Source organism: Podarcis erhardii (genome assembly GCF_964252035.2).
Source record: "Podarcis erhardii genome assembly, chromosome: 5".
Lineage (NCBI taxonomy): Eukaryota > Metazoa > Chordata > Lepidosauria > Squamata > Lacertidae > Podarcis > Podarcis erhardii.
The window spans coordinates 2,360,665-2,368,668 of NC_138509.1; positions in this window are offsets into that span (position 1 = coordinate 2,360,665).

The following is an 8,004-nucleotide window of genomic DNA, read 5'->3' on the forward strand; positions in this document are numbered from 1 at the left end:
TTTTGTTTTGCTGACTGTATAGAGCTTCTCCATCTTTGGCTGCAGAGAATATAATCAATCTGATTTCAATGCTGCCCATCTGGTGATGTCCGTGTGTAGAGTCATCTCTTCTGTTGTTGGAAAAGAGTGTTTGTGATGACCAGCTTGTTCTCTTGAGAGAACTCTATTAACCTTTGCCCTGCTTCGTTTTGCTCTCCAAGGCCAAACTTGCCAGTTGTTCCTTTTATCTCTTGATTCCCTACTTTAGCATTCCAATCCCCTATAATGAGAAGAACATCCTTCTTTGGTGTCACTTCTATAAGGTGTTGTAAATCTTCATAGAATTGGTCACTTTCAGTTTCTTCAGCACCAGTAGTTGGTGCATAAACTTGGATTACTGTTATGTTAAAAGGTCTGCCTTGGATTCGTATCGAGATCATTCTATCATTTTTGAGATTGCATCCCAGTACAGCTTTCACCACTCTTTTGTTGACTATGAGGGCCACTCCATTTCTTTTGCGGGTTTCTTGCCCACAGTAGTAGTGTGCTGGTCCAGTGGGGAGGTTACCGTGGGGCGAGGTCCAGGACCTGAGTTGAGGGTCGGCAGACAGTCCTCCATGGGCGAAGCGGGGTCCAAAGTGAGGAGCAGGGCAAGGACAGGAACTCTGGGGGAACAGGACTGGATGCTGGCCGAAACAGCTCTTCAACGACGTTGCTCCCGCAACCTGGGACCGGGCTGACTGGCCTTTATCTTCTCTGAGGCTAGGGGCGATCCTGGCCCCCAGGAGACCCGCCTCTCCTGGCCTTAAGGCGAGCACTCCTCCTGAGAGAAACCAGTTCCCTTCGCCTCTCTGCCCTGAGCCTCTGCAGTTCAGGAGAGGCTGAAGGGTTACTGGACCCAGGGGAAACTCACCTGTAGGCACTGAGTCCTCAACCACCTCCGGAGCCAGAGTGGATTCACCTGGTGCCTGCTCCTGAGGATCCGGCACAGGTGCAGGCGCTTCAGAATCAAGGCCCTGCCCCAGCTCAGCCGGCCCTGGAGGCGGGGACTCCTGTGCAGGCTGGGATTCCTCCGATTCAGCCTCTGAATCGGATTCCCAGGCCATCACACCATCCCCGCTCTCAGCCCCCCCCAACTGAGGGTCTGGACCTGGCTTGCTGGGGTACGCCGCATGGAAATCTCGGAGGCAGGCAGGTGCGTGGACGTTGGCTGCTGGTTCCCAGGAACGGTCCTCAGGTCCATACCCCTTCCAGTCTATGAGATACTGCAGCTTTCCCCTGAGGTATCGGGAGTCCAGAATGCATTCCACCTCGTACTCAGGCTCCTCCTGAACCAAAACTGGCTGCGGTTGGGGACGGTTCGGGTGGAACTCGTCAGGCGGGGCCACCAGACTCAGAAGGGACCTGTGGAATACCGGGTGAACCTTCAGGGTTGTGGGCAACCGGAGACGGAATGCCACAGGTGTGACCTGGTCCACGATGGGAAACGGGCCGGTGAAACGGGCGTCCAGCTTCCGCGAAGGTCGAGAGGGGTGGAGGTGGCGAGTGGAGAGCCATACCAGGTCACCGACATGGAGTTCCGGCCCCACCTGGCGGTGGCGGTCGGCCTGGGCCTTGTACGCCTCCTTGGCCTGGTGCAGTTGCTCCATCAATAGTTGTTCCTCCGGTTCAGCCTCTGAATCGGATTCCCAGGCCATCACAAGTAGATATGATGGTCATCTGAACTGAATTCGCCCATTCCCGTCCATTTTAGTTCACTGATGCCCAGGATATCAATATTTATTCTTGCCATCTAATTTTTGACCACATCCAACTTACCCAGGTCCATGGTTCTTGCATTCCAGGTTCCTATGCAATATTTTTCTTTACAGCATTGGACTTTCCTTTCGCTTCCAGGCATATCCGCAACTGAGCGTCCTTTTGGCTTTAGCCCAGCCGCTTCATCAGCTCTGGATCTACTTGTACTTGTCCTCCGCTCTTCCTCAGTAGCATGTTGGACGCCTTCCGACCTGAGGGGCTCATCTTCCAGCGTCATAACTTTTATATGCCTGTTGTCTTTGTTCATGGAGTTTTCTTGGCAGGGATACTGGAGTGGCTTGCCGGTTCCTCCTCCAGGTGGATCACGTTTGGTCAAAACTCTCCACTATGACCTGTTCATCTTGGGTGCCCTGCTCGGCATAGTTCATAGCTTCTCTGAGTTCTTCAAGCCCCTTCGCCACGGCAAGGCAGTGATCCATGAAGGGGAATAGAATACACAGGAATAGAGATTCATAAAAAAGTGAAATATTTAGGAATATGGCTCACAACTAGAAATATCAATATTTATAAAGATAACTATGAAAAATGTTGGAATGAAGTTAAAAGGAATCTAGAAATATGGGGAAGAATGAATTTATCTCTATTAGAAAGAATTGCAGCAATTAAAATGAACACATTGCCAAAAACGTTATTTTTATTCCACACAATACCAGTAATAAGTAACATGGTATGCTTCAAGAAATGGCAAAAATATATTTCTAAATTTGTCTGGAAAGGGAAGAAACTAAGGATAAAATACAAAATACTTACAGATAATAAAAAGAGAGGAGGATTCTGCCTGCCAGATTTCAAACTTTACTATAAAGCAGCTTGTGTTACTTGGATCCGGAATTGGAATTGGATCAAACAAGAAAACATATATTTGTTAGATCTGGAAGGCCATGGCAACAGATTTGGATGGCATGCGTATTTATGGTATAATAAAGTCAGGCACAGGCAAACTTGACCCCTCAGATGTTGTGGGACTACAACTCCCATCATCCCTAGCTAACAGGACCAGTGATCAGGGATGATGGGAACTGTAGTCCCAAAACATCTGGAGGGCCGAGTTTGCCTATGCTTGTAATAAAGGGAAGGTACATAAAGGATTCCATAATCATATAATTAGGAAATCATTGATAAAAGTATGGGAAAAATATAAAGATTTATTAGAACAAAAAACGCCATGGTGGGTATCCCCAACAGAAGAAATTTCAGTTAAAAGAATAAATATGGAAGGAAGATGGCCTACATATAGAGAGTTGTTGATAGAGAGAAGAAAAGCTAAAGCTTAAGGATTTGGATGAGATAAGAGAATATGTTTATGACTGGCTACAACATTGTCAATTAAATGAGGTTTTTAAAGAAGATAATAAGAAAGGATTTAGCTATACCATATCTAGATTCCAAAGAGAAATAATAGATGATAATACTAAACTTCTGAAGAAAGTGTTTAATATATTATTAGAATGGGAAACTAAAGATGAAGAGGTCAAAGGGTAATGATCAAGGGGGCACAAGATTTGGGACATAATATTCAAATGGAAGACGGAAAAATTATGGAAAGTAAATTTAAAATTTACTGACTGTATATTGTTAAGAGAGAATTAAATGAAGATGATGTATCGATGGTATGTTACACCTGCTAAAATTGCAGAAATGTATATATATATATTTATATATATAAATTTTTATTAGGTTTTCACATTTTTTAAAGACATACATACACAAAAAGACACAGACAAACACGTATGTAATTTCATGCCCTTACTTTCATTACCCTCTTTCTCTGACTTCCCCCCACTCCCTCTTCCTACATCCCAATTTCAATAATTATTTCAGCAAGTTCCTATCCATTATCTTACACATATTATTATTATTATTATTGTTATTTTTTAAAAAAAGAAAAAACATTTTACTTAAAAACATTTAACTTTTCACTTTCCAATTCTCTTTTTCCTAAGGTCAACCCCATTTCCCTCCCCATGAATTTCTCCCTTTAATATTACTTGTAAATCCATTTGGCCTGATAAAAGATTATAAAGTTTTAAAAGTTTTTGTTCTCCCCTCCCTCCCTACCCTGGCTTCCGTCCCCAGAGAAGCATGCCCAAAAAGAGTTCCTAGCCCGGATTCCTCACATCCGAGGCCCTTAATTCCCTGTTAGTCTCTCTCTGCCAGTTTTGTTGGTAGTCTTTTTTGTTGGTCTTCGGTTCTCGAAACAGTTCTGTCACAGTCACATCAAGTTTTCTTCCATCCAAAAAGTTTAAAAACTGTTGTTTCTGAAAATCAGGCCCATGCTTAAGAAGAAAGTCTCGGTCATATTTCTTTATTCTTTTAAATTCCAGTGTTCCAAGTAATCCAGGGGCTTCCTTCTTCATCTTTCTCATCTTTTGCAGAGTTGTAATCCAAGGGTCTTCTTCTTTACTTTCTGTCAGTATAGGCTTTTGGTTGGTATTTAGTTGGTTGATATTTTCCACTTGAACTGTCTCCCTTCCTCCTTTCCTTTCCATCCCTCCTTGTGGCTCGGCTGCAGATTCTTTTTCAGGCGTGTCGTTTATACATTCGGCAGAATTGTTTGTTTTGGGATTCAAGGTCATGAGTACTTTGCTCATAGCCGTAGTCTGCTCTTGTAAAGTTCCCACGAGAAAAAACATTTTTTCTATTTCTGCCAGTAATTTTCCCTCTGCAGCCATTGTAGTGCCTCTGGTCCCCCCTAGGGGGATTCCAATTACTCGATAGTCCTTTCCAACAGTCTGTTACTTTGTCATTTATTTACTACTTTGTTTCCAACCATCTCATTTCAAATGTATCGCTTTTAAAAGAGAGAGTTATTAGATAACAAGATTTTAACTTTGGCCGCTCGTTTGACAGCTCCTTTGACAGCTGTCAAACTCTTTGTTCTTTTTCCCTCCGGCAAGACGCCCCCGGGTTCAGGGGGGGGGGTTACATTAAAAGTTCCAAAATTCCTCCCTTTCTCTCCAGCGCAAAATCTTCACCTGTCAGATTCATGGAAAGATCTTTTTTTCCCTGATCAGACAGCAATTTTTCCACCTTAGTTCTCCGATCCTTGCTTTAGATCGTTTGTAGATAGGGGGGGTGCGGACTTCCCTTTAGCACATCCCCCGGTCGTACCAAATTCAAAGCCAAGAAATTTAAAGTCCAAATTCCCTTCTACTCACGGGTAGCTTGTTTTACAGTCCAGATTTCAGGAAGAAAGTTAGCGCTCTCTCTTTTTTTTTTTTAAATAATTTTTATTAATTTTCATAAACAAAAAACACACAAATAAAAAACATTCACAAACAACACATGACTTCCCCATACCTCCCCTTCACTGCACCCTTGTTTCCAATTTTTTAGCAATCCTTCATTCCATTTCTATATTTAACTTCCCTCAGGTTCTCTTAACTTAAACATTTACAGCTATAATTCTCTGTTTCTTACCCCTTGACATTTTATCAGTCTGAAATTTTACAGCAGTTCTTAAGATATATTTTAAATTTTTTCCAGTCCTCTTCCACTGTCTCTCTCCTCTGATCACGGATTCTGCCGGTCATCTCTGCCAGTCCCATAAATTCAGTCACCTTCGTCTGCCATTCTTCCAGAGTAGGTAATTCTTGCATCTTCCAATACTTTGCCAAGAGAATTCTTGCTGCTGTAGTTGCATACATGAAAAAAGTCCTATCTTTCTTTGGTACCAATTGGCCGACCATACCCAAGAGAAAAGCCTCCGGTTTCTTTGCAAATGTCCACTTAAGGATTTTCTTAATTTCATTATAGATCATTTCCCAGTAGGCCTTAATCTTTGGGCAGGTCCACCAAAGGTGGTAGAAAGTTCCTTCACATTCGTTACATTTCCAGCATTTGTTATTGGGCAAATGATATATCTTTGCAAGCTTGACTGGGGTCATGTACCACCTATAGATCATTTTCATTATGTTTTCTTTCAAGGCACTACATGCCGTAAATTTAAGGCCTGTGGTCCATAACTGTTCCCAGTCAGCAAACATAATATCATAACCTAAGTCTTGTGCCCATTTGATCATAGCTGATTTAACCGTTTCATCCTGTGTGTTCCATTTCAGCAACAAGTTATACATTTTAGACAAATTCTTAGTATTGGTCTCTAACAGTTCTGTTTCCAATTTTGACCTCTCCTTCTGAAATCCTAGTTTCCTGTCCTGCTTAAAAGTCTCATTTATCTGATAATAATGTAACCAGTCTCGAACTTTGGATTTTAGTTTCTCAAAGCTCTGTAATTTAACTTTTTCACCGTCATATTCTATAATTTCACAATATTTTGGCCAATTAGAATCCATGTTAAGTTTTTTCACCGCTCTAGCTTCCATTGGTGACAACCATCTGGGAGTTTTACTTTCCATAAAGTTAGCGCTCTCCGGTCATGGCTCGCGGCTTCACTCCACTGAGGCAGCGATCTACTCACAGCACCACGCCGCCCTCCGTACCCCTCCGTAGCCTTTAAAAAGGCTCTTCATGAGTCGGGGGGGCGCTTAAGGTGCCCACTGAGTCACCAGGTCCGCAGGCATCCGCGCCTGCGGTTTCTGAGGGTCCCCGCGTCGCCGGCGCGGCAAGACCCGACCTCAACGGAGCCGATTCCCTCCGGAGCTCGGAGGGAATCCGCCATTCGCGTTCATGCTAACCCGGAAGTCCAAAATTGCAGAAATGTATAGAACAGGCTCCAATAAGTGTTGGAAGTGTAAAGAAAAAGAAGGCATGTTCCTTCATATGTGGTGGAATTGTAAAATAATTAAAAAGTATTGGGAAATGATTTATAATGAAATGAAAAGAATGTTTAAGATAACTTTTGTTAAAATACCAGAAGCTTTTTTATTAGGCATTTCAGGTCAAGATATGCCAAAAGAGAAGAAAAAACTGTTCATGTATGCTACAACAGTGGCTAGGATTTTACTAGCCCAAAGATGGAAAAATGATGAAATACCAGTCAAAGAACAATGGCAAGAAAAACTGATGGAATATGCTGAAATGGCGAAGTTAACTGAAAGGCTTTGAGACAAAGACAACAGAGATTTCAGAGAAGATTGGGAACCGTTTATGCCGTATCTTCGGAATCAATGTAAAGAAATGGACTAGCAGGGTTTGAGTAAACACTTACAATTAACATTACAAACACAGAAGCTATAAAGATGAGGTTAAAATAAGAATATAACAACATTTAATTTAAGGATATAATATGGAAGTATAGTATTGCAAGCAGGACAAGTTCTTATGTAAAAGAAACAAATGGGGAAGTTGAGGGAAGTCATGTGGGGGAGGGGGAGGGGGAACTCAATTTGTTACTGTTTGGTATGATGTAATTGTGATAATAGTAAAAGAATTAAAATTCAATTAAAAATATATTTTTTTAAATGCCCTGTCTCTGTCCACACCTCCAGGCCAGGGGGGAGGACATTTCTCTTGCATTGTCAATGACTCTCAATGGCCCTGTCTTGTTGCCTGACGGGGTCTTTGGCAAAGGCTAGCCCAAGAATTTCTCTGCAGCGTCTCTTCTCCATGCTACCATTTATTTCTAGGGTTTAGACCCACCCCCATCGGTAAGAATATTTTAAAGTAGTTTGGTTCTATGTTATAAATCAAGTATCATCAATCAATCATTTATTGTATTTGACTAAAAGCCATTACAAATCCAGTTGCAGGTACTGCAAGTCGAATAAAAGCTATTAAAATAAATCCAGAAATATACCTCCATTTACAAGAAAATCAAATTAATGAATCCCCTGCACAATCTACAGCATTGTCTTTTATGTAACTAACACAAATACTTTTAGCGGTTTTTTGCAAATAAGGCTGTTTTATATGTGACAAGCAGGTCGCAGCCAGTTAACAGCCAACATACTTTCACTTCAGGGTTGTGTTTTTGTAGCGGTGCCAACATCTGTTCCAAAAATCTCTTTCTGGGGTTTTGACAGAGCCTACAATTGAGTATGTATTGGGAAAGATCTTCTCCTTCGCCTCCCCCACAAATGCAAAATCTTAAATGCCTTGCAAGCGCCCCATGCGACGAGCTGTTGCTTCTTTTTGCTTTCCAATGTATGTCTTCTTCTCCTCCGTAAAAAGGCAGGCCTGGCCCTCCTCGCCAAGGGCGAGGGCGAGAGGGGGGCCCAGAGAAAAAAGTTTGAGAACCGCCGCGCTCGCCAGTGGGCCTGCTGGGAGCAGCTCCAGGACCCGCCTGGGCGCCGCGAAGGGGCCCGC